The sequence below is a fragment of the Hylobates moloch genome, unplaced genomic scaffold (assembly GCF_009828535.3).
Source record: "Hylobates moloch isolate HMO894 unplaced genomic scaffold, HMol_V3 SCAFFOLD_21, whole genome shotgun sequence".
NCBI lineage: Eukaryota > Metazoa > Chordata > Mammalia > Primates > Hylobatidae > Hylobates > Hylobates moloch.
In genome coordinates, this window is record NW_026652296.1 from 40,234,567 (window position 1) to 40,262,555 (window position 27,989).

The window sequence follows — 27,989 nt, forward strand, 5'->3', positions numbered from 1 at the left end:
TCAGCATGGAGATTGCTTCTCTGCAACCCTCTCACCAGAGTCGCTGTGAGCCATTTCTGTGGCATTGCTGTGAATACAGCTTGCTGCTTCCCTGACTGCATTCTTAGTGCTGTGACATTGGGGTGTGCCTTTTCTCTCATGATTGTTACTCTTGTCTCACAGAGCTCTAGGCATACAGTCAACATGTAATACATCCTTACCAACTTCAACATTTTTCAAAATTTGGAGCAAGAAAGGGGAACGGCTGTATGTGGCAAAATTACCCACTCAGCACATGTGCATGATTTGTCAATTGTGTTGATGTTCGCTTGTACAGCTTCCTGGTGCTAATAAATCTGAATGAGTGAGGGTGTTTATTCCCCTTCCGAATCTAGTTTCAGGTGGGGCACAGTGCAGGCTCCACTCTGAGCATCCCTTCCACTCTTCATGGGATCTGTGAGGAGCTGGCTGATCCAACTGCCCTTCAGCCTGGTTCCCCATTGTCTTAGTCTTCATTCCCTCTGGAGCTGCCCCTGAGGTGAGAATTTGGAAACAAATGTTGCCGGGAAGCACCAGTAGGGAGGAGGGCAGGCAGAGCAGCCCGTGATAGGTGTTAGCAAGTCAGGCTGCCGTGAGCAGCTGGGGAGAAGGTGTGGAACCTCTGTAGATGGTGTGAACATGCATCGGAGTTTTCCATCTGAGAGGTAAGAGTTGGGCTACTTATCTAGAAATTTCCATTTCCATTAATTAAGGGCTTCTCTGGAGGCAATAACTCCCTGGTACTTCATGTCTGCCCCTCACTGGCCACACGGGCTGAGCCAGGAAAGCCCTCAGGCAAAGAGTGACAGTAGCTTTCAGTACCAAGTTGACAGCTGGTATGGAAATGATGAATGTCAGGGGGCTGTAGACAGCACTGATAACATCTGCTGCATAGGTTAAGAGAAGGAACGTGTATAGAGAAATAGTCTAATCATACCCGGGCTCTAGGATGTAGTGTTCTGTTATGGATTGCTGTGCAACAGCATGCCAAAACTTACTGGCTTAATCTCCAACTACCATTTTATTCCTATTTATGGTTTCTGTGGGTCAGGAATTTGGGAAGTCTCTGCTGGGGTCTTCTTTCATGTGTTTGCCATCAGTAGGTGGCTGGAGCCGGCATAGCAGTTGGAGATGGCCAGGAATTTCTTTCTCTCTCCATGTGGTCATCTGCATGGGCTTGTTTGGGCTTCCTCACAACATGGTGGCCTCTGGGCCCTTAGGCTGCAGTGGCAGCTGAACTTTGTAAGAACAGGTATTCCAGCTCCTAAGGTGGAAACTGCATTACTTTTTATGACCTGGCCTTGGAAGTCACTTCTGCTGGACTCTGTTGTTTATGGGTGAGTCACAGGTCAGTCCAGATTCACGGGCAAGGGAATTAGACTCCACTTGTTGACAGGGAAGTTCTAGAAGATACTAGTGAAGTCACCTTTGGAAAATACAATCAGTTAAGTGTGTGCACTTGTGCATGTGTGTGTGTTACTAAATGCTGCCATCTTTCAATACCTATGAAATAAATAACATCCACAGAATAACAAATGAATGTGGATCAGCACAAAAGCCTTGACAAATAAGATGTGCAGAAATTTACAAATTTTGTAACTGTCTGAGGCTGTCTCCCCCACAGGCATTCTCAGCAGGTGTGTGTGTGTGTGTGTGTGTGTGTGTGTGCATATGCACACACATGCACGCTGTGCATTCTTAGACGGAGACAGTATTGGCTAATGATTATCAGCAACTGCGGAAATGAAGGAAATCAGTGACACAATAAAAACTCTAATTGCTTGGCAACAGTGTTTAGGCCTCATTAGGTAGATTTGTAACAGCTTCAAGAGAAATAAACTCCTGTGTCATTAGATAACAAGGCAAGAAATAGGTTATTTCCTTTTTGAAAGGTATGAAAGCTTCCAATTGCCTGATATATTCACTTAGTAGATTATTTTCTGTCATCTCAATTAATTGAATTTTATCCCTTGCTCTTAAAATGCTTTTCTTCAAAATAAGGTTATAAAGTTCAGAGAAGTCATATTTGAAATCATAGTCACAGAAGGAAGGAATCAACCTTATCTAGACACAGTGCTCCAGGAGAAAATAAAAAAACCCAAACCTTTAGAAGATCACCTTTCCCATATACTTGGATGATTTGGCATTGAAATAGTATTTTGTGGAATATATCTTTGTAATAGAGCACCCAATTAAAATTTTAAAATGAAAAGTAAAGATTATTTTTGGTTTCATCTAAACTCCTTCTATGGGAATTCCATCAAAGCTTTCAATGTTGAAAAGTTTTTTATTTTAGTTAAAAGGAACAAAAATCAGAATTCAGGTTTGGTTCCAACACAAATTTGACTTGCAATATATTTGGTAGTAGCACACTTTCAATCTGTCTATGACATATTTCATGCCTGCCCTCTCGGTCTTTATAAACTCTTGAGTCTTTCTTGATTATGCATAAGACACACACACACACACACCTCGACACTACACAGTTATAATGTGCTATAAAGCTCATTTTCCCTTTTAAGTGCTACAAAGTGGAGCAAATCAATGTAGCGAACATACAATATCTTACATCTGGATTTCCAAGGCTAAAATATCCCTGACCATACTGTTTATCACTTCATTCTTTCACTACGGGCTTTTAACTCCTCTCTCAGGAAAAAGAAATACGAGTATGCAATCCACTCCCTGCCTGCCTTGACTATGTCCCCTGGTTAGTTTCACCCGCCCGTCTGTCCCAGCCCCTCACAAGTTTAGAGATGCTGATGAGGGAGGCAAGCAGATGTTAGCGCCTTGGCAATCTACAGCGTGGACTTTGGACTCTTCGGTGCCAAACAACGTCTCATGCAGAGGGTGTCTAACCCTCTCTTTTCTCACAGGTGAACACCTGGAGGGGTCTAGGAGAAGAGAGATATTCTACCTCCAGTTCTCATAATTCCAAGCCCTTGGCCAGAGCAATTTTATTAGAATGATGGCTTTGTGAGAAGATGAAATGATTGTCAAATTTGAAGCCAAAACCACCTTCTGGAGACATATATCTGTGAAGCAAACACTGTCAGAACCCACCCATGTCCCCTCCCCCTCACCACCCTTGTACATGCCAGTGCCTGTGTCAGGTACAGAACCCGCACAGCATAAGCAAACAACAGGCCCAAAGTGCTCGGAAATGAATGCTACCGGGAGGAGCCCTGGACCATAGGCAGATAGGAGTAGGTGGATAAATAACGCAGCTTCCTCGGCCTTTGGGTGGGGCAACTCTGAAGCGTGTTCGACATAGTCACCCAGATGTCCCCACTGGGCTCCAGCCCATTACCCACAGTAGTGAAGCGCTCATTCGTCTGCCTCATAGGCATTTCCTTCTCTTCCCTGTCTCGCTTCCCCAGCTTGCCTCCCCATCCCCCCACCAGCCTTCCTGGAATCACCTCCCAAATAACCTACTTGCACCTAAATTTTTGTCTTAGCATCTGTTTTGGGGGAGCCCTGATTATTTTCATCTCTGAGGGCAATGAAGTCTAATATTGGATGATTTCACTTAACAAAGATGCAGGCTGATCTATGTGGAACAGATTTGGATTGGCTATGAACTCCTGGTCTCTTATTCCCCTGCACACCTGGTTCTATCTGGTTTTCCTGTGTGCAAAGAGTTCAGGCTCTGAGCTCAGACCATCCTGTGCTTGTTTCCAGGCTCAGTCACCAAGAACTGGACAACCCTGAGCAAGTTCCTTAACCTCTGTAATTTGTTTCCTAACCTGGACCTGAGAAAAATAATTCCTAGATCATGGGGTTGGTGTAAGGAATGAATGAGATAATGTTTGCGAGAGGCTTAGTATAGTGCTAATACACAGAAAGTGCTTAATACATGCTAAAATACTATTATTATTACTACTACTGTTGTTATTATTATGCCTAACTTCCTAAAATACATTTCCGAACATAACTGAGAAGTTTGCTATTTGTTTCTTTGGCGCAGAACCAAATTGGCAATGTGGGTTCAAATTGACAGTATGGTTCACACTGCTATAAAGATACTATCCAAGACTGAACAATTTATAAAGGAAAGAGGGCCGGGCATATTGGCTCATGCCCATAATCCCAGCACTCTGGAAAGCCGATGTAGGTGGATCACTTGAGGCCAGAATTTCGAGACCAGCCTGGCCAATATGGTGAAACCTTGTCTCTACCAAAAAATACAAAAATTAGCCGGGCATTGTGGCAGATGCCTGTAATCTCAGCTATGTGGGAGGCTGAGGCAGGAGAATTGCTTGAACCCTGGAGGCGGAGGCTGCAGTGAGCTGAGATTGTGCCATTGGACTCCAGCCTGGGCGACAGAGTGAGACTCCATCCAAAAAAAAAAAAGAAAAAAGAGGTTTCATTGACTCACAGTTACCCATGGCTGTGGAGGCCTCAGGAAACTTACAGTCATGGTGGAAGCTGAAGGGGAAGCAGGGCACGTCTTCACAAGGCAGCAGGTGCAGGAGAGAGAGAGAGAGAAAGAAGAAGCACCAGACACTTATCAAATGACCAGATCTTGTGAGAACTCTCCATCACAACAGCAAGGGGGAAATTCGCCCCCATGATCCAATCACCTCCACCAGGCCCCTCCCTCAACACATAGGGATTACAATTCGAGATGAGATTTGGGTGGGGGCAGAGTCAAACCATATCACAATGAATGAAATTTTGGTTCAGAATATTCCTATGGCATCAAATGTCTAAATTCTAAAGCTTGGCATTTGCAGATCTTAAACTGTATAGTGACAAGTCACTTAGTTCCTTGAAGAAAGTTTTATCTGACAAACTCTCTGGACCTTTTCTCCATATTTGCAACTGTATCTTCTGGGATATTTCTAATTGTGTTCACAGTTCAGCAGAAGTAGTCCGCCTGACTGCTTGAGCTGAAATATCAATCTTCTCTTGCCCTCAGTGCTCCTGGGTCTCAGGCTTTCAGACTCAGACTGGAATCTATACCGTTGGCTCTCCGGCTCTCAGGCCTTGGAACTGCACCACTGGCTTTCTGGGTCTCCAGCTTGCAAGTGGCAGACTATAGGACTTCTCAGCCTCCATGACTCCATAAATCAATATCTTATAATAAATTTCACGTCTTTCTCTCTCTCTATCATCTGTTTCTGCCTGCCTGCCTATCTATCTGTCTGTCTCTGGCTGACTGTCTATCTATCTATCTATCTATCTATCTATCTATCTATCTATCTATCTATCTATCTATATCTATCATCTGTCTATCTATCCATCCATCTATCTAATTTGTCTATCATCTCCTATAGGTACTGTTTCTCTGGAGAACCAGGAATAATACAATGGGTACCCTCTTTTCCTAGGGGTGCGGTGTGGGAGGGAGGAAGGAAGGTGTAGAGTGCGGAGGTAGTGTGATGAGAGATCACATCTCTAGAGGTGTAAATTGTGAATTTAAATCCAGTATTTCTCTCTCCTAGCATCATTTGCGTTTTAAGCTTCTATCAGAGGAATTTCAGGCATCACTGAGGTAGGGAGGAGGAAGCGGGGCCCAATGATATAAGCTTCCTCTGTCCTGGAGGTGTCAATAAAGGCCCAATAGTCAATAAAGGCCCAATAGTCAATAAAGGCCCATTTAGTGACTTACAAAGCCGTGGCTAAGGCTGTGAGCCTGGAAGTGGCTGGGAGGGTGAACAGATGAGCTCCCCTTATCTCAGCATCAGCTCATGTGGGAGCTGAATTGAAGGTCAATACCTTGGATTCTCCTGCAGTAAGCAGGTGTCTAGAGAGTATAGATTTTCTGCTGTGTAAGCTCAACTCTCCTCTTATTGTTGGCCTGCATCAGGCCAATTTCAAACCCGTCAAAACATATTATGGAGGGCCGGGCGCGGTGGCTCATGCTTGTAATCCCAGCACTTTGGGAGGCCGAGGCGGGCGGATCGTCAGGTCAGGAGATTGAGACCACGGTGAAACCCCGTCTCTACTAAAAATACAAAAAAAATTAGCTGGGCGTGGTGGCGGGCACCTGTAGTCCCAGCTACTCGGAGAGGCTGAGGCAGGAGAATGGCGTGAACCCGGGAGGCGGAGCTTGCAGTGAGCCGAGATTGCGCCACTGCACTCCAGCCTGGGCGACAGAGCGAGACTCCGTCTTAAAAAAAAAAAAAACATATTATGGAGAAGCCAGGCTTGAACAAAACCCTCCACATGGCGCTTCTGAAATTTAGGGCTGATATTGTGCAGGGCTGATATTGTTCTTTCTCTTCCCCTCTACCTCCATCCCCTCTCCCTTCATTTCCTGAGGACAACACATACTGACCATCAGCAGCGTAGCAAAGACGTCACACTCCAGAAAGAGTCACACCCTTTTTAATTCATCCATTGCTACAGCTGTTCTAGAAAATGACATGTGGTGGGTGAGCCACCTCTGCTCTGGGGACTCACTACATAGAGTGCATTAAGCACATTGGCCACATCAACATGACTGGGCTACTGGGTGCCCAGATATGTGGTCAAATATTGTTCTGAGTGTTTCTATGAGGGTGTTTTTGAATATAATTATTATTTTTTTTATTTTTTTGAGATAGAGTCTCACTCCATTGCCCAGGCTGGAGTGCAGTGGTGAGATATCAGCTCACTACAACCTCCGCCTCCCAGGTTCAAGTGATTCTCCGGCCTCGGCCTCACAGGTAACTGGGATTACAGGTGCCTGCTACCACGCCTGGCTAATTTTTATATTTTTAGTAGAGACGGCCAGGCTGGTCTTGAACTCCTGACCTCCAATGATCTTCCTGGGATGCAATTAATATTTAAGATGAGAGACAGAGTTTAACAGATTCCCTTCCCTAATGTGGGTGAGCCTCATCCAATCAGTTGAAGGCCTGAATAGAACAAAAAGCTGTACTTCCCTCAGTAAGAGAGAATGTTTCCTGTATGATGGCCTTCAAACAGGAACATTGGCTTTTTTTCCAGACTGTGGACTCAAACTGAAATATCAGTTCTTCCTGGGTCTTGAGCCTGCCAGCCTTAGGATTGGAACTGTACCATCAGCTATCATTAGTCCGAAAGCTAATGAGGGACCAACTTATCCACTTGGTGGGAGAAAGAGTTTGTCAAGGAGGTCATGGGGGTGTGTGTGTGTGGTGGTCCCTTCCTATTCACACCAATTTTAAATTTCAAAGAAAGCCTGGTGTTGTGAATTATGGAGAGAATTTCACCAGTGTTCACATGTTCCTTCCTTGCATGGCTTAAAATACAACTAATTAAAAATTGATTTTAGTGAACAGATATCCATCTGAGAACAGATAAAGGCTTCAGCAAGGCCATTCCCTATCAAGTGTGAGTGAGCGTAGCTGGCTTGTTTTCCTAGAGCCTCTCAGGAACCTAGCAACGGGGCTGGGGTTTTGTTAGGCCCTGAAGTGGCTGCAGGGCCTGGAGGTTGTGTGTTGAGACTGCAGGACACAGCAGGACTGGGCTGGGTGGGTGGAGGACTGTCTACACCCCAAGCGAAGATCAGGAGGTTGAGTGGCTGTCAGCATGTGTGTGCGTGCGTGTGTGTGTGTTGCGTGTGTCTATGGTGGTGCTGATGGGGGTGGAGGTATGGAATATGGGATGAATAGGTAAAAGTGAGACCAGGAAGCAGAAGTAAGGGAAGAAAAAAAAGAGAGGTGGCAAGAAACCCCATTTATTCAACATATTAATCACCCACTGTGTACAAAAGAGCATTCCAGGTCCTGTAGGGCTGCAGTTCTCAAACCTTTTTAAGTAAACAGATCTTGTTGGGTATGAAAATCCTATTATATAGAGGGCAAATGCATATATAATAATTCATGTTTTACTACTTCTTGACTAAAAAACAACATAATGTTCAAAAGTTAAAACACCCCTGGTTTAGACCCACAAGTTAGAAACACTTCATGGGTGGGGAGAAATTAATTAAATGCAAATGTTGTAATAATTGTAATAGGCAAAGTTTCTTAAACGTTTACTATGTTCCAGCCTCCTGCTAATTGCTTCATATGGATTGTCTCATTTAACCATCACAGTAGCCCCCTGAATAATACCTGAAGCTGGTATCATTTCTATGCCTATTTACAGACAAGGAAATTGAGGCTCAAAGATAAGTAACTTCCCCAGGTTTTCACAGTGAGGCAGAGACAGCTGTGTGATGGCTAAGGCCCATTTTTTTCTCCCTCTTAAGCATCTAGCTAGAATATATTTCCTCATTGTCTTTGCAGTTAGATGTGGCCACGTGACAGTTCTGACCAATGGACGATGTGCGGAAGTGGCTGTGAAAGCCTCCTCCACGATCCTCTACACGCTCTCCGCTGATATGGCAGTTGAGTGCAGAGGGCCCAACGAGGAGTCTGAGGCCCCGGGAATGGTGCAGCCATAAGATGCAAGGAAACTGGAGTCCTGAATGATCACGTGGAAAGCACCTCCCAACCAGAAACATACACTTTGGATTTTGTGTGAGCAAGAAATAAACTGTTCTAAAAACTTAATTAATTAATTAATTTTTATTTCATTAGCTTGTGGGGTACAAATGGCTTTTGGATACATGAATAATTCTATAGTGGTGATTTCTGAGATTTTTGTGCACGTGAGCAGTGTACACTGTTCCTAATATGCAGCCTTTTATTCCTCCCCTACTCCCGCCTCCCCCGCTCTGAGTCTCCAAAGTCCACTATGTCACTTTGTGTGTCTTTGTGTCCTCATAGCTTAGCTCCCACTTATAAGTGGGAACATACATATTTGGCTTTCCATTCCTGGGTTACTTCACTTAGAATAACGGCTTCCAGCTCCATCCAAGTTGCTGCGAAAGACACTATTTTGTTCCTTCTTATGACTGAGTAGTATTTCATGGTATATATACACACCACATTTTCTTTACGCACTTATTGGTCGATGGGGACTTATGTTGGTTCCACATCTTTCCAAATGTGACTTGTGCTGCTTTAAACATGCACGTGCGTGTGTCTTTTTCGTATGACTTCTTTTCCTCTGGGGTAGACACCCAGTAGTGGGATTGCTGGATCATATGGTAGATCTACTTTTAGTTATTTAAGAAATCTCCATACTGTTTTCCATGGAGGTTGTACCAATTTACATTCCCACCAGCAGTGTAAAAGTGTCCCCTTTTCACCACATCCACACCAACATCTATTGGTTTTTGACTTTCTAATTATGGACATTCGTGTATGAGTAAGGTGGTATCTCACTGTGGTTTTAATCTGCATTTCCCTGATGATTAGTGATGTTCAGCATTTTTTCATCTGTTTGTTGGCTGTTTGGACATCTTCTTCTGAGAATTGTCTATTCATGCCCTTTGCCCACTTTTTGATGGAATTATTTATTATTTTTGTTTCTGATTTGTTTGAGTTCCTTGTAGATTCCGAATACTAGTCCTTTGTCAGATGCATAGTTTGCAAATATTTTCTCCCTGTCTGTTGGTTGTCTGTTTACTCTGCTGATTATTTCTTTTACTGAGCAGAAGCTATTTAGTTTAATCAGGTCCCATTTATTTCTTTTTGTTTTTGTTGCATTTGCTTTTGGGGGCTTAGTCATGAATTCTTTGCCTAGGACAATGTCCAGAAGGGTTAAGAAATAAACCTCTATTGTGCTAGGCCGCTGAGATGTGAGGCTTTGTTTGTAATAGCAGCTGGTATTATACACCCTACCTATTTGTGTAGTTTGCAAACAGTGGAGCCAGGATTCACACAGGCAGTCTGTGAGCTGAACTACCATGGCATACTACACGTAGACAGTGACAATACAAAAAAGGAAGTAGATGTCTTTCTTAAATCTTCTTATTCCCATTCTTGGCACTTGTAAGAAATGGCCTCATCCCATTATTTTGGCCTTTAAAAGGATAGTCAATTGTACACATGAGCAGATGCAGGAAAGGGAGAGGATGGCACTGGGAATTTGGAAAGGGAAGTGGGGTGCACAAAGGGAACTGAGGTGAATCGTGGTCAAGAAAGGTGAAAAGAAGGTACATGATGGGGTGAGTTGCAGTTCAGTGTGACACCTGGTGGACCATGGGGCTGGGATAACTTTTTTTTTTGCTAAATGATTTCCATTCTTTATTGAGATTCCCTGTTTGTTTACAATTATGGTATTCAAAAAAATCCTTTGAAGATATTTGTAATAACAGCTTTAAGCCCTCACCTGCTAATTCTAACAATGCTGTCATCTCTGGGTCTGTTTCTATTGATTCATTTTTCTTCTGGTTATGGGTCACATTTCCCTACTTTGCTTGTCTACAATTTTTGGACTGTATGCCCTTGAGTTCTGGATCTTGGTGAGCATTGAGTATAGTTCTGGCAGGCAGTTAATTTCCTTGCCAATGAGTTTGATCCTTTGGAAGCTTGTTTTTTAAGCTTTGTTAGGGTGGGTCTGGAGTAGTCTTCACTTTAGACCTCTAGTTGAGTCCTACTCCCAAAGTATGGCTTTTTGGGAGTCTTGACTCAATGCCTGGGACATTCATTGATGTCTCTCCACTCTGACTGTTAGAACTCCAGCGTCTCTCCATCCTCTGTAAACTCCAGAATCCCCATCCAGCACATAGCTCCCCAGGGATTGTTCTCATGACTTTTTTCTTTGCACAGGTGCAATTTAGTCTTGAGCCAAAGGTTTAAGAGGATCTTTATGCAGATTCTGGAGCTCTTTTTGTGCACAACTTCATCCTTTTCAGTCTCCTGGCCTCATACTCCAGCGATGTCAGCAGATCCAAACTCTGATGTTTGACTCCTCCTCTCAATGCAGCCACCGTGGTCTGTTTGGTCTCCATCTCTCTGTACTGTGGTCTGGACAGTGTCTCCAGGTAGACACCTGGGCCATCATGGGTCCTACCTTGTGTGTTTCTCTTCCCCCAGGGCCACAGTCTTGTGTTGCCTTCCAATGTCTAAAAATAGTTTTGCTAGTGGCCTACAGTGGAAGAGCTAGTCTGGAACTTGGCATGCTCTCATGGCAGGAAGCAGAAATTATCTTCCCGTTGATCTGATATTCTTGGATTTGGAAAGAGTCAGTTGCCTCTTCTACCCTCTTCATACCTACTCAATATCCGTTTGCAAGCAGGGTGGAGGGTACTTAAATGGGGGTCTTGAGGGAGATGCCCTCTATGCTGTGGATGGGATCAGGACCTCAGAGGGGCAATGAGTATATATATCAAGGGGTTATGCCCTGTTGGCTGGAGTTTCTTGCTTAAGCCCCTGCACTTGGCAGGATGCAGGGAGCCTTTTTATTTTCCTTTTTTAAAACAGGGGAGTAGGAAAGAGCTAGGAGGAGTAGAAGGTCCAGACCAGGAGATCTGAGGACCATACACAGTCCCATCAGTTATACGCTGTGGGACACTGGAACAGCCATTTAGACTGTCTTGACTTTCATTTTCTCATCTGTGAAGTAGGAGAAATTGTCATAGTGCCATACAACATCAGGGAGCTCATGGGTATGAATGCATCTTATAAACCAGGAACCCTCATAAACATGAAGAGTTTTTTCTCTCAAGGAATCCAGGTGCAGTATGTAGTGTGTGATTTGCCCAGGGCCCCAGGATCCCTTTGGAGAAATCCAAGATTGTGGAAAGAAGCAACCTGGAGAAAGAGTAAGGGAGAAATTTCCTCTCCCATCAGCCCCCTTTGGACCTCATTGGTCCGTTTGTCCCTCAGGCCATAGTGAAATCACATGTGTCCCCTTGGGTGTGTGTGTAGTGGTGGTTATCGGCCCAGGAAATAAGCAGGCAGCCCTGAGGCCTGCGATTGCCTTGAAAGGCTTTCCGAGGTCTGCCTGGCCTGTGTCTGGATGCCAGGGCTGCTGGTCCCCCGGGCTCAGGCTGGGTGGCTTTGGGGACCTGCAGGAGAGGCAAACCCTTCTTTCTGTGAGGTTCTGACTTCTCTCCCATCCACCCACCCTACCCCACAGGCTGCTGCAGAAGGTCAGGTATACAACTGTCTGAGAGGCCAGGTTTGGTAATCTCCTGGGCTCTGAGGCTAAACAATGGGGACCACCAGGGAGGGGCGCCGGCATGGCCTCCAAGGCTGACCCCAAGGCTTTATCAGCAGGATAAGGCCATATGTCCGCGTTAATCCAACATTTGGGTCACAGGGTGAAGAAGCGTATAGAGCCTGGCTAATGCCATGTTTTAACTCCCCTCCCAAATTATAATTCTCAGTGGCAGGGGAAATTTAGTTATTAAGAGATGGTAGCAGGGAAGGCAGAAAACAAAGCGGATGTTGGAAAACAAACACATTTAATTTGCGTGTAGTGTTCTTGAGAGCATAATGGGTTAATTTTAACATCACCCTCCCTTGCCCCAAAATTAAACAAGAAAGAGAGGGTTGAGTGAGAGAGGACAGTTTCTTTATGGAACTTTAGACTGTGATGTGGGATTTTGTGGTTTTCTCATTAACCTTTCTGAACCCAGGTTACACCCACACCCCACTCCCAGATGCATTTTTTTGGTGGTTGTTTCAAAACTGAAATTTGAATCCAACTTAACATAATTGAACACCATTCCCAGTGTTCACAACGCAGCCCCAGAGCAGCTAGCTGGCACTCTTGGCTGGCCAAAAAATAAATAAACAAATAAAATCTGCCTTTGCAAATTAAAAAGATAATCAGGACATGAAAAGAATAAATAATTGAGTGGGGGTTTTCAGATCTTGTTATTTTGATTATGAAATCACTCTCCTAAAGTTCACTGATACATTTTCAAGTTCATTCTCCACAAAGTGGAAGTTCCACATTTCAGAACAAAAAAAAAAAGCACTTTCCTCCCTGCTTGACTTAACAGACAAAGGTGAACTGGCCAAAAACCAGTTGTTGTCCCCCCCACTCCCACCCCCACAAAGCCTGAGCTCTGTGAAATATTCTGACAGGTGCCATGCATGCACTAGCAAATGGCAGAGGTGGGAGGGTGGGGGCTTCGGGATGTGTGGGTGGCCCAGGGCCCCGGCCAGAGACATCTGAGTGTAAACAGATGCACGGTTTGCTGCGCCTTTCCTGAAGACACAAGAAGACAAGCTTTGAGCTACTTGTTAAGCAGGTAGAAAACCTAGGATTTCTACTTAATTATAACCAACATCCTTCCATTTTGGGAAAGATTCACCTTTGCTAACTTAGAGACTTGATTTGCAGAGTAGCCAGCAAGAGAATGAACAGGGACTGATGACTCTGCCACCCAAGCCTCCACCATCACGAGAGATGGCTCTGGAGTGGCAGCATCTCAGTCACTTTTTTTTTTTTTTGAGGCAGAGTCTCATGCTGTTGCCCATGCTGGAGTGCAGTGGCAAGATCTCAGCTCACTGCAACCTCTGCCTCTCATGTTCAAGTGATTCTCCTGCCTCAGCCTCCCAAGTAGCTGGGATTACAGGCACCCGCCACCACGCCTGCCTTATTTTGTATATTTTTTTTAGTAGAGATGGGGTTTCGTCATGTTGGCCATGCTGGTCTCAAACTCCTGACCTCAAGTGATCCACCTGCCTCGGCCTCCCAAAGTGTTGGGATTACGGGCATGAGCCACCACTCCTGGCCAGGATCTCAGTCACTTTTGAAAAGGCTGTTCCATTTTCTGCTTGACTGTCCACCAAGTGCATTAGAATAAATTGCACAGTATGTACTACATTGCTATAAATTTCCCAACAGTTTCAAATAGTTTCTTCCTGAGCCCTTTTGTCCTGGGCCAGTTGGGTGGAGCAACCCCAGGAAGCAAATGCTGTGGCAGAAGCGAGTGTAGCCTTCAGGCTCCCAGGTCCCTGCTGGCACACGTTGGTACAGCACTTTCCCGAGCTCTGCCTGTAACTGGTAAAGGGAAAAGTATTCAAAGGCTGAGAGTGACACTGCAACACAGAATTCCAGAGAAGCGAGTGGACATTGAGAAAAGACGTCTTGGCCAAAACTAAAACTTGCCCAATGAAAGGGGGAAGAGGGATAGCAGTGGCGCTTTGAAAACATCACCTCTGAGTACATGATGAATGTGAGTTCTTCTGTGTCCAGAATGTCAGCTTAGTTGCTTGGGATCCTTATTAAATAGTTCTGAGCCATAAGAAAGCTCATATACTATTGTGAAAATACTGACTAAAAGAATCGTGATGAAGCAGCCATAGAGCTAAGCAAATGTACCAATCACTTCATGAACTAGAATGAGGTGACCAGGGAGGGAGATTTAATCGGGAGAAGACTAGGTTGGGGTACAGCTCGGGGTCTGTCTCTGAGGAAGAACGCACCCACCCTATGACACGTCACCATGATTGGAAAGGTGACAGCAATAAATACAGGTTACCTTTAATTTGTCATTAACTTGTTTGCTTTCCTGAGGGTGTACTATGTGGCCTTAGGTACCGTGAAATTCCAAGATCAAAAACATGGCCTCTCGCCAGGTGCAGTGGCTCATGCTTGTAATTCCAGTGCTTTGCGAGGCTGAAGAGTGAGGATCGCTTGAGCCCAGGAGTTTGAGGCTACTGTGAATCATGATCAGGCCACTACACTCCAGCCTGGGTGACAGCAAGACCCTGTCATTTTTTTTTTTTTCAATTTAAACAATTTTGTTTGAGACGGAGTCTCGCTCTGTTGCCCAGGTTGGAGTGCAGTGGCACGATCTCTGCTCACTGCAAGCTCCGCCTCCCAGGTTCACACCATTCTCCTGCCTTAGCCTCCCGAGTAGCTGGGACTACAGGCGCCCGCCACCACACCTGGCTAATTTTTTGTATTTTTAGTAGAGACGGGGTTTCACCATGTTAGCCAGGATGGTCTCAATCTCCTGACCTCGTGATCTGCCCGCCTCGGCCTCCCAAAGTGCTGCGATTACAGGCATGAGCCACCGCGCCCAGCCCAATTTAAACAAATTCTTAAAAGACCCACATAGACCCTGATTGTTGGGACTCATAGTAAGGACAGAAAAATTCATCCTCATCATCCTCCTCCTTCATAAAAATTACCGAGCATTCATGTATGAGGCTTTATGTATTTGAACTCAATTGATTGCCACAGAAAGCCCCTGAAGTAGGCACTCTTCATATTCCCATTTTGTTTTAGAAATGTGGAAAATGAGGCTGAGAGAAGTACAGCGTTAGCAACTGCAGAGCCTGGATCTGCAGATACAAGTCCACAGATCACTAGGCAAGATGTGGTAGGGGCTGCTGGAGAGGTAGAAATCAGATGCACAGGTGGTTGAGAAGCGGGAGGTCAGTCACATTTGGGTAAGGAAAGGGCAGGCTTCAGGGAGGAGGTGGCAGTTCAGTGGGGGCTGGGAAAGGTAAGACGGATTTCATCAGGTGGGGACCAGGGTCTGGCAAAGGAGGACAACTGATGGTAGACACTTACGTGGGTGAACGCTCAGCCAGGCGCTGGTGCTCTGTTTCTGAGGACACTGTCCTAGCGCTAGGGAGGGAGGCCGGGCAGCCTTGCTGTCCGACGTGTCCTGTCCACATTCGGACTGACATTACCAGTGATCACATCATATCAAAAGGTGAGTTTCTGTAACTAAAACAAGTATTATTCAAGATAATATCTACAGGGAAGGAAAGGTAAGTGGAAGGTTCCCCAGATGGCAGTGTTGAGAGTATGTTTGGGGAAAGGGTGAATAAGGCTTCCTATGGGTGAATATTTGACAATAAAGATAGAAAAGGAAGAGATAATTAACTACAGTAAGAATTAACAGTTGGAGGCCTGTGGGGCAGAACTACGATGTACCCAGTATCTTTACATACCTTATGTCATTTTATCCTAAATAATATCTACAAGGTAGGGTAGAAAGGTAAAAAGTACAAGGTAGCTATTATTGCTGCCATTTTATTGATGTACAAATTAAATACCAAACGATGAAGTAACTCACTCAACACCATGTGGCAGTTTCAGTGCAGACGCCGGAGCATTGAGCCCAGGCCCCCCTCATTTCAAAGCCTGAACTCGTTCCATTACACCACTAAAGCCAACTCACAGCACATAGCGAATGCCAGGCAACTAACATTTTTTTCATTTTTATTTTATTGTGGTAAAACACACATGATATAAAATTTACCATCTTTCCTGTTTTTAAGTGTGCAGTTCAGTGGTATTAAGTGCTTTCCTATTGTTGTGCAATCATCAGCACTATCCATCTCCAGAACCCTTTTCCTCTTGCAAGACTGAAACCCTATACCCATTAAACAATGACTCCTATTCCCTCCACCCCCCAGCCCCTGGCAACCATTCTACCTTCTGTCTCTATGATTTTGACTATAAGTATCTCATATAAGTGGAATTGTACAATACAGATACCAAAATCCATGGATACTCTAAAGCCTCTTATATAAAATGGTGTTGTATTTGCACGTACGCTACATACATCCTCCTTAATACTTTAAATCATCTCTAGAAAACTTATAATACCGAATACAATGCAAATGCTATATAAATAGTTGTTAAACTGTTTTTTATTGGTATTATTGAAAATATTCAGGAAAAAACAATAAAAAATAATACAAATAAAAATAGTGAAATAAGCCAATTGCAAAAGGACAAGTAGAGTTGGCCCTCCGTATCTGCAGGTTCCATATCTGTGGATTCAACCAGAGGTGGTATTTCATTGTGTTTTGATTTGCATTTCCCTAATGATTAATGATGATGAGCATCTTTGGAGAAATGACTATTCAAGTCCTTTGCCTGTTTTTTTATCTGGTGATTTGGAGAGCTCTCATTTTTTAACCCACTTTCAAAGCCTGTATCCAAGAGGTCTGGGAAGGGACTCTGGTATCCGTAGATAGAAAAAGCATCACAGATGTTTCTGAAACAAGTAAAGTTTGAGAGCCGCTGTGTCACATGGCAAGAGTGTTGTCTCTGCCAACTTAATTAAACATGCACATATTCATATGAATGATCCAATGTTGTCCAATTCCTCTCTATGTCAAACAGAGTCGCTACGATTTGTTTTGGTCATGAATTATATAGGTCTCTTCTTTCATCTTTAGACAACCTCAAGGTTAATGCTGGTCACTAGTGGCTGAGGAGGGTAAGCAAAAAAGAGGGAGCTAATGTCTAACAAAGTAAAGAGCTTTAGTGAGGAAAAGGCTGATGCTGTTCTCCGCAGTGCAGTGAACTTCATGTTTTTATCCTTCTCGGGACCACATTGCATGAGTGGACAAAGAATAGACTTCAGGAAGCCCGAGGGGAAACACCATATCCAAGATATGACCGAGAAGGAGCAGTCAGTCTAGGTCTAATAGGTGGCTTCAGCAAGTGGATTTCAAATACGACCAAGAATGCTAGGAAACCAGGAATCCAGAGGTGTCAGTCAACCAGAGATCTGTTGGTTGCAAGTGACAGAAACATACCCCAAACTGACTTGGGACAAAAAGGCACATTGGTGTCTCATCTCATGGGGAAGGCCCATGACATATTCTCTTTTGGTCCCTTTTTTTCTCTGTCTCTCTGAATATCAGACTGGAAGGGAACACAGCTGCTGAGAGGTCCTTGTTGATAAGTCTAACCATCTGTCTCTCCTAGGTTTAGTTTGAAAATTCCAGGCCAGGATTCTGGTTGGTGTGATTTGGGTCACTTGCCTGTTGATGGATCAGTCACCTGTGGCTGGGTTAGGGGTGGACAAAGACTGTCAGTCCATGAGAGCCTTGTGGTTGGGTTGGGTGAGGAATAGTTTCTCCCACAGAAAGGAGGTCCTGGCTGCTGGAGTGAATGCACACACATAAACATGACAAGGACGTGTAGGGAATGGGGACAGAGCACAGACAGCATTTACTATACACAAACATGTACACACACACACACACACACACACACTCATTTAGTCCTCAAAATATTCAAAAGTGTCATTTCAAATACAGTTACCTGTATGGTTAAGAGCAGGCTTTGTCAGATGGTCTGATGTGATTGGTAGGCAATGAGGCACACCAGGAGAGTCATAAATATGCCATCCAGACTCCAAGGCACCTGTAACATGCTTACCACAATTTTGGTTGTTTAAGAGTATTAAAAAATTATTTCGGTGGTTCAATAATAAAAGGGAATTTTTAGGAAAATGGGCCTAAGTCTTAGACTCTGGGCATATTTGCCTACACCTTGAGTGTTATATTTAGCTCATGATTCTATAGGTTGTCTGGACAGCTCTTCTGGTCTGGGTTGGCCCGGCTGACTCCTGTTGGACTCTTGCCAACATACATCTGTGGGGTGTCTTGTGACTGGATGACCAAAGATGGCCTCATTCGCAAGTCTGATGGTTGGGCAGGTTGTTAGTTCTTATCCATGTGTCTCTCATCTTCCAGCAGGATAGCTCAGGCTTGTTCACATGGTGATCTCCAAATGCAGCAAGAGAGAAATGCTAAATGTTTTTCAAGTCTCTGCTTGTGTCATATGTGTTGATATCCACTGGCCAATCCACAAAGTCCCATGGACAATCTCAGAGTCAGGTCTGGAGGGCACTACCAGGGGTGGACTTGGGTTACTTCCTTATCATAGGTGGCCACGGCACATATTCAACAGCTCCTTTAATGGTCAGCCTTCCCTATATTTTCATTTGACTTTTAATTCAGTTATGGGATTAACCAATTTTGAGATTATAATATTTTGTTTCATTAATTTTTTTGAGATAAAAATCTCGTTCTGGTACCCAGGCTGCAGTGTAGTGGTGCAATCACAGCTCACTGTAGCTTCAACCTCCTGGACTCAAGTGATCCTCCCACTTAAGACCCACAAGTAGCTAGGACTACAGGTGCTCACCACCAATGCCCGACTAATTTTTTTAATTTTTTGTAGAGAGAGGGTCTCGCTATATTGCCCAGGCTGGTCTTGACCTCCCGGACTCAAGTGATCCTCCTGCCTTGGCCTACCAAAATGTATTTTTTTAATTAAAAAAATAAATAATAAGAGTAGCCTTTGGATCCCAACCAGATAAAGACTCTTTTCTCACCTGGCATTAGATCCCATCATTCTTCACTCAGAAGCGTTGTTTGTCAGGCATTTCCTTTTTCTGTGTGCCTTGGCTGAAGATGTATGAGGAGCTCACATCAATGTGGTTGTTGTTCTGTCAATGAACAGACCAGAATTTGCAAAACAAAATCATGTGGAAGCAAGGTCACTCAGGGTTGGTGAGTGATGCTTCACTCCCTTAGGTATGCCCTATGTCTTACCCATGATTACTCCTGAAAGTAAATTTTTTGATAAAAAAAAAATTGACACATTTTAACAAAACTGTAACCAGTAACATTCAACAGGAGGGGTAACCCAGATAAACTCTTTATGATGCCAGATGTAGACCCAGGTAGTAAGGGCCTTCTTTTTCTTTCTCCCTGATTAAGCACAAGTATATATATATATATTTTAAGTCTCTTCTTGAAGAGTAGCAATGTTCTGGTGCTTTCTGCACTCAGGAGGAGCAGTTTCTGTTTATGTGCCCTTGTCCAAAACTTGAGCATGTATTTTAAAAATGAGACACCCCCACCCCACCTCTCCCAAACACACCACCCTCAGACTTTACATTTCCTGTTTTCTCTATGTTGAGTCAATGTACTTACCAGTTGTGGAGCTGGTGTTCAGGAATGAATGATACACTGACTGTCCTCAGTCAGCTTTGAATCTGAAGTCTGGGTCAGCAGTTAGGATCAGAGCAGGGGGTGGACCCAGGTCACCTGCACACAATGACGTAGTTACTCAATGGTAAGCTGGTTTGGGCTATTACTAGAGCAAATGCCACCTGGTTCTGGAAACATGGCAGGTAGAAAAATCCCTGCCTACCTTTAAAGACTGGCTTGGGAAGTAGGGAAAAGACTGAAGCTTAGACAGGCCAGGCAACTGTCCACTCTATAGCCCTCAACTATCCTGGCAGAAATGAGCCAGTGAGCTCAAGACCTCAGTCTGTGACAGACAGCTCCTTATTTGTGAGTAGTTAATGTTTCTTAGCAAGCACTTCTAAAAGAAATTGGTATGTAATGACAGCACTCACTGGAAAACAGGCCGATTAGAAAATGCACTAACTTATCTGGTATTCATTTGAAAAGTAAATGGATGCACGGCAAGGTGAGAGTTCACTATCAATTCAAATATTTTCCCTTAACGGGCTCTAGCACTCCTGCTTTAATTCAAGCAGAAACACAAGTATGAATAATCAAACTAGATGACGCTCATCAAGAACGTTTGTGCCTTCCACCATTTCAAATGGTCATTGAAGCTTAATGGCAAAAAATTTACATTCTTCCTTTAATTTGTATTCTATTCCTTCCTTCTGAGTGATGTGATTGTGGCTTGCTGTTGCCTGCTGTATTATTTTGATGCAAATGCTATGTTGTGTGTGGCTGAGTCCAATTTCCTGGCTTTTGCTAGCAAGAGGAGTGACTGTGAAAATAGTTGAAAATCAGGGTTATTTAAAGAGTTTATAACTACTGCTCCTAATGAGTGAAACAATGCAATTGATGAGCCCACTGTTTGGAGACACCTTGATGGCCCTAGGTTAACAGATGCCCACAAAGGAAAATAAAATCAACAGGAAAAAAATCACTGTTTGCTTGTGTCTGTTTCCCCAGCCGGAATATTAGACTTTATTCTGGCTGCTGTCTACGAAAGAATTAAAAAATTTGTAATCCAAGCGAAACTCCCCTTCCTGCGACATACTCAACAGGGAAGGAATGCTTTATTGAGATACAGGGGGTTGCTCGCCAAAGACTGCAAACACAGGGCCCCAAGGGCGATCCTTGAACGTAATGTATGCACAAACTAATTTATGGTACTGTGACTAATTTCCATTTCTTGTGCTTAGAGTTGCCTGGCTAATTACAGGGATGTTTTCTTAACTTTAGTAATCACGCTCTGTGCTTTCGACAGGCAACGGAGCAAATGAGTGAGGGCGGATTGTGCAGTATTGGAGGCAGGCACGTCCAGGAGAGAGGGGAACGCTCGCGGTCCTCGCAGGGCCGGCAGCCCTGATCACAAGCCTCGCCAGCTTTGACCAGCGCCCGCAGGCTGCATCGGAAGCATCTGGAGAAATATTTGATGGAACACCTCGTAATTAGATGGACTGGCTTAATTAGGAGAAGTTTGCGGGCAGAGGGAAGCCGGGGGGTCTGTGCTGGGATCTGAAGGTTTGCAGCCTCATCCCAGGAGGCCCGGGGCACAAAGCTCTGCCCGCTGAGCGCGCACGCGCTAGTGTGTCTGCACATCCAAGGCGGCCCCGTGGGGTCTGCGAATCCAAGCGGGGGGCCAGGGGCCTGCCCCCCCACCCCGCCCCCGCAACAGCCTTGCCAAAACGACAGCAGCCACGCTGCAGCCACGCTGCATCATCCGATGCCCCCACCGCGCGTGTAGTCTAACAAGGCGGACAGGATGAAAACTCGATGCAGTCGCCCTGTGGAAGCCGGCTGTGGGAGGCATTTTTCTGAGATTGGGGAGAGGTGGGTAGTGGTGGTGGGGATCAAGGGACCGAGGTATTTCACTCATTATCTAAGGCCCCCTGCCCCAGCACGGAATTCAACATTCCAAGCAAGCACTTTGCTCTTTAGGAACCAAGGTCATAATTATCTAACACCATCAGTCAGGGCTTTCAAGCAAACTTAAACGCCAGGCGCTGCCCATAGAATCAGGCTCCCCAAGAGGGCAGAGAAAGGGGGCTGGGCAGGGGCTGTGGGCACATCTTGGAGATATCTACCCACTGTTTGGAAGCAGGTGTTTACTAAACACTTACAATGCTCAGGATTCTAGGTATTGTGGCTTGAGCACACACATTATGAGGGAAGAATCGGACGGAACGTTTCCACCATCTGGAACCACAGCAGCCAGAAGCAGAAAGGAGAAATAATTGTCACCAAAGAATCACAAACTCTCCATGTTTACTTACTCTGCTCACACTTCTGGAGACATCGTCTCTTCCTCCCACATGGAGGGACAGCAAGGGAAAAACTGAAGGTGCATGTGAGTGTGAGAGAGTGTGTGTGTGAGTGAGTGTGAGTGTGTGTGTGTGTGTGTGTGCGGCAGGGTAGAATTGTTTTCCCTCAGCTCAGAGATTTTTGCTTTCTGGAACATCAAGGCTATTTATTGCTAACATGCTATTAGAAAACATGAGAAGATATCAATAATTTGTTCCCCCTTTAGTAAATTAGAATGATTCTCCTGCCTTATGAAGATGAGGTGATTTTTGTACACCAGGCCATTCAAGATATAAAAAATGATCTGTCCCCTAAATATCTCATTAGATATAAACATTCGATGAAATGCACTTCAAGGCACTTGTGATATCAATTTTAAACTAAGCCAACCAGGAAACCTGCATCAAAACAGGCCACACCAAGCTCAAATCTGTTGTATTGTGAATGCACCATTGAAAAACATGAATGGACTTTATTCTGAAATTCTAAAAATGATTTTCAAATGCATTTGAACAAAATTCTTCACAAAATAATGAAACCTACATCTGAGCTACCACTAAGTCCCCTTTTAAAGTTTGGCTTCTGAGTTAAAGAATGAATGTTTCGGAGGACATCACCTTTAGTAAAGGAAAAATAACACAGTAGAGGGAATTTGCTAGTGGCAGGAGTATCTGCAACATTGCAGACATCATACGGGACATTCGCAGGGCAAATATTCCTGACAGTATGGCTTCCTAGTCACATGAGAAAGAAGAGACATAACCAAATCCACAATGTTGGCTAGAATTAGCTCATGCGGTGCCTAAAATCCCAGTCAGCCATGACGGAACGGAGGCCCTCTCACTGTTGGTCCTGTGTTCCTCTTAGAACAGCCCTCACTGAAAAAACGTCCTTCTTTCATCTGTTCAAGTGAGGCTGATGTGCTTGCTCATGTGATGTGGAAGAAAGGAAAGCAACAAGAAATGTAATTATTTTGACACATTCTTTAAAAAAAGGTTATTATTCCTACTTAATGCAAAGTGGTTTACACTGCCATTATGAAAGAGAGTCCACCGTCCTTGGTCTCTATACTGTGAGCACGCCGAAGATTCAATGCCAGACACAATCGGCAGTCACTAATAGTTTGCTGACAAACTGCGGGGAACGATCATCTCAGGGCTCTGAGAAGTGCGGAGGTTCCCTCCTCCTTCCAGCATTCTCTATGCCCTACATTTTACCCGCTTTTACAAGGAAAAGCTTATTTTTACCATGTGAGACGGAGCAAAGAATTTTGAGGGTCCCATCCCTCATGATTCTATTGTTTTCTCCCCAAGTGACTTATTTATCCTGGAACACCATCGCATGAGGCCTCGGTGGTGTGATTCTTTTGAAAGAAGTTCTGGATGAGAATTGCACCTTCAAGTTATCATGGCACTGTCCTGCCTGCTGCGAGAGCAGTTCTGGGTGCCTCTGAATCATTGTGTGTGAATAGTTTCTCCTTTAGGGAAGAAATAGGCTCGTTTCTGTCCCATCCCATTTTGTCCTGAAGACGGTTTAATGATAGGAGATGGACATCTTACAAACCCCAAACTCTGCTCAGCTTCGACCCACCCTGCAGCTACAGAGGGGGCTCAGATGTTCCACCACAAAATACCGTTTGCGAGCAGGAGATCAAAGCCACTCCGATAACTCACCCGTCTTATCACGCTCCTCGGGCATCCGGGGGAAGGAAAGGATCGAAGTCATAAATAGAGGCCATATCACTGATGAATAATTTACATGCACAGTAGGTGGGAGTGAGTTAGTACATAAAGGTCCCTTTGAAGAGGAGAAAAAAAATTGCTGCCTTTCCTAGCGAACACTGGCGTTGGCAGAAGCCCATGAGAGGGAACCTTTTCACGAAAGGATTTAGCTTTGCTCGGACCACGGCCACAATGCTCTGAGAGTCATATATGCACACTGGGGCAGGCCTAGCAGGCTCAGAGGGCTTTTAAACACTCATTTATTCATTCATTGCCCAAGTGGTGAGAGCGCTTAGACTCCATAGCTGAGTTAATAACTCCAGCCAGAAGCCTGCAATGAAGGAATTCCAGCATCCCTGGTTTTTCTCATCATGATAACTACTTTTCCCTACTGTGTCCACTCTCATCTCTAAGGGTTCTAATAAAGTTATTTTAAATTAAAGACAGGCTTAAAACTCCACCAAACCAAGAGATTCATACCAGATTTTCCCACAGAGTAATAATTATATTTGGAACAAAAGTGCTTTTAGGTATATGTGTATCTGGATTAAGTGAGGCTGCTGGTATTCTACTATAAATGGAAATTTCGTCTCTCTTTTCAGGATGTAGGCATAACAATCGGCTTTTGAAAGCAGTCAAATTCATGTTTCTGAAAAGAGAAAAAAAAGCAGAAAGAAATAAAGATGCATTTAGCTTTTTACTTAAGAGCAGGCACGTTGTTCTCCCAGTCTGCCTTAATTTTGGATGCTGACATCGTTCATGCATTTTAAATTATTAGATTGATAATCACTTCCTTAAAATAATTTCAGCAGTCAGCTACAATAAAATAGATTTCTTTCAAAGACTCCTTAGTTAAATGTGCTCAGTGCTACTTTCTGTATCATGCAGGTCAATTTAATTCAGCTCAGCTCCTCTACCCAGCTAAACAATTGCTTTTCAGTCTCTGGAGAGCGTGGTGAATACAGCCAAGAATACCCATCTAGAGACGGCCTTGGACACTTTTGCTCATAAAAACTTGACATCTGAAGTCCCACTCTTTATTAATCTCTTGTCAAAGAGTTAGTCAAGATTTCTGAAAAAAGTCAATGTCATATAAATCATTATTAATGATTCAATAATGAGTGAGATTAAAATGGAAGAATGCAACATTTTAAGAATGGCTGGTTAGGCGTCCTGTCTACAAGCAACTCCTCCCACGATGGCTCCACCTTGCCATCTGCAGCCTGCTTTTCTCTGTAGCTCCGGACTATGGGAAGTAGCCTCCCATTGCATCTGATGGTTTCCGTAAGACCAACATTGCAGGTATCTGCATCTGTGTGTCTCTCTATCCAGGCATTTTCCCCATGCCTCGTTTTTTCTCTCTTATTAACATGGCCTCACCACTTGCTTTTCTTGGGAGGCATCTTTGTCTGTGTTTCTCCAGAAGCAGACCCTCAGAAAGGTGTTGAGTGCAAGGTGTTGAGTGGTTTATTTGAGAGGTGACTGCAGAAAGTACAGGTGGAGGAGAGTGCAAGTGAGATAGGGAAGGGAAGGAATCAATATGTTTGCGTAAGGAGCAGGTTACAGGTGTGGGCAACTGAGGCTCAGTCCTGCTGGGGACCTCTGGGAGGTAATGTGGGACACGTCTCAGACTTGTCCTACCCAAGGGGTGTGGAAGCTGGGGTATGTACCCCCAGACTTTGTTTGTCTTTAGTTGAGAGGCCAAGTATACCTCTTCAGCCAGAGAAAGCTCTCTCTGAAGTTGCTGGCTCACACAAGAATAGTGAATGTCCAGAGGAAATGGAAGGGGCACCGACTGCCTCGGCCACACCAGACAGGCTGAACTCACACATACAAGATGCTCATACAAGATACTCACACCTGGCTCCATACCCAGCGTGTCACTAACAGGCTGTGTGTGACTTCTAGAAGTCATGTACCCTCCTTGGGCCTGTGGGGTATGAAATTGACTAAAGGATTCTTTGGAGCACTCCAAGCTCCCACAGGAGTCCATGGTGGGCTCCCACATCCTTAAAGTACTGCGCTAAGGACTCCCACCAAAGCTGCCCATCATGTGATTGCCCCACAGCCCTGCTGTCCATGAGGGTTGGGTCCTGGACCCATCTCCCATCCTAGAATACAGTTGGTTGGATGAGTGACCACCTTATCCTAGGAAACCAATCAGAAAGTGGGTCAGAAATATTTTGTGACTTGATTTGAAAAGATAAGCTGGGCCAGAGGGCCTCTTCCAAGGATCTGAGCTAAGAAACAGGGAAAATGTGCCCCTGAATGGTGGGAGCATCTGCTAGAAGTTCATAAAGTAAAGTAGAACTTTAGCTGAAAAGAGCATGATAGAATCAAGGTTGATGAGGTCAAGGATATTTGAATGATTGACACAATGCCCAATTGATTGATTTATCTTATTGACCCGATGCTGCAACCCCAGGGCTTAAAACAGCACCTAGCACACATTAGGTGCCAAGTAAGCATTTGTTGAATCAATGAATGAATTTGCTGTACAAGTCAAAGTAATGGGGGAGCAGTAACTCTGGGTCACTAAAGGAAGCCAGGTGGAGAGAGAAGAGTCAGCAGTGAAACTCATTCCTGGCAAGTCGTATAATAAATATATAAACAATTAACCCATCATATAAATGATCCTAGATGACAATTTCATGTAATATGTACTGGATTGTCCATTTTAACAGATAAGGAAGCAGAAGCATAGAGACACTAAATAACTTTTCCAGAACAACATTGTTAGTACCTGGTGGAGCCAGGCTTTGACAGGTGTCTGGCTCCAAAAGGGTGCTCTTAATACTGTGTTTCCCCTATATTAAAAGCCGCAGAACTCCCTGCATCCAGAACAGGTCCCAAAGTCAACTGCCAAGAGGTGCAACTCTATTTCCTATAGACACATTTCCATTTCTGGCCTTAGATTTGCTCTTGACTGCATCTCTCTTCTGTTCCAGAATATCCCTATGATAACTTTTTCCTTAAAAAGTTATTTTAAGGAATAACTTTTCCCAAAAGAAAGTTCCTGGAGACAGCCTCAGTGGATCCCATCTCTTGCAATCAAGGAACAATATTAAAACAGAACACAGACAGCATTGAGTATGCAGTCCCTGCAGCTCCGTCCCAAGTGTTTTGCATGTGGCTTGGCCTGGGTTCTTTGGGAACCACCCCAAATGGTGTAGTCCTGATGTCAGAGGGTGTTTGCTGAATAAATTCTGAGGTAGTCACCAGAACCTGAGTCTCTAAGTCAAGTACCTTAGGCACATTGTTGGATTTTTGCTGCTTAAATAAACCACTTCAAATTTTAGTGGCTCAAAACACCAGCACATTAATTTTGCACATGAGTCTGCAATGCGGGTGGAGGCTTGGCAGGTGTAACAGTCTGACTTGTGTCCCTTGAATAAATTCATGCTGAAGTCCTAACCTGCAGTGTGTCAGAATCTGTGTTTAGAGACAGAGGTGAGTTAGTGAAAACAAGGTCATTAATTAGGGTGAGCCCTAGTCCAATATTACTGGAATCCTTATAAGAAGAGAAAATTCAGACATAGGCAATGACAGAGGGTGACATAAAGACACACTGAGAGAAGACAGCCATCTCAAGCCAAGGAGAGACACCTGGAGCCAATCCTTCCCTTCTGGTCCCCAGAGAGGCCCAGCAGATACTTTGATCTTCAATTTCTGGCCTCCTGAACTGTGAGAAAATAAATTTCTGTTGTTTAAGCCACCCAATCTGTGGTTCTTTGTTATGGCAGCCCTAGCTGACTAGTACTGCAGAGGTAGCTCGTCTATGCTGTACGTGGTGTTAACTGCAGCAGCTCAGAGGCTGGGGGCTAAATTCATGAAAAGACTGCTTACTCACACCTCTGATGGTTGATGCTGGCTGTGGGCTGGACCTCAGCTGGGGCTGTTGTCTGGAACACCTGCCTGTGACCACTCCACTTGCCTGGGCTTCCTTACAACCTGGTGGCTGAGTTCTGAGAGTGGGGCCTGTCCTGTGGAAGCTGAACCTATTGTGACCTAGCTCAGAAGTCACTCAGAGACACTTCTGCTGCATTTTATTCATTAGAAGTGAGTCCAAAAGGCCAGTTCATATTTTATAGGGGGAGAATTAAACTCCACATTTTTCGAAGGAGTGAGTATCAAAAAATTTGCAGGCATGTTTTAAGATCACATTAGGCAAACAAAGCAATATCCTTGCTTAAGCAAGGGCCTCAAGATAGCATAATTCATGCTGTCTTGGACTCCTACCACGATTCTTTGTAATTTGTTCACATGAGTACAGTTTGAAGAAAGGATGCTCCAGATGTGTGCATAAGGGACATCATTGTCATGTGGTCAATGTCCACTGAACTGGACATTGCCAGATATTTAAAGCTAGTACAAACCACAGAAAGCGTGCAAACTCTAGCATTGTTAATTCATTGAATTGTGGCTACCTCAACCTCGTCTGTTG

The 27,989-nt window shown here is 44.3% G+C and overlaps 1 long non-coding RNA gene across 1 annotated transcript; it reads right to left on the minus strand.

Annotated features, from left to right (window-relative positions):
* Nucleotides 1–18,922: 18,922 nt before the first annotated feature.
* On the minus strand, nucleotides 18,923–27,458 carry LOC131382203 (uncharacterized). Its single transcript, XR_009211466.1, has 3 exons — nucleotides 27,396–27,458; nucleotides 19,485–19,598; nucleotides 18,923–18,994 (listed from the first exon to the last, which is right to left on the minus strand). It is a non-coding gene; the product is annotated as an uncharacterized LOC131382203 (long non-coding RNA).
* Between the last annotated feature and the right edge of the window lie 531 nt (nucleotides 27,459–27,989).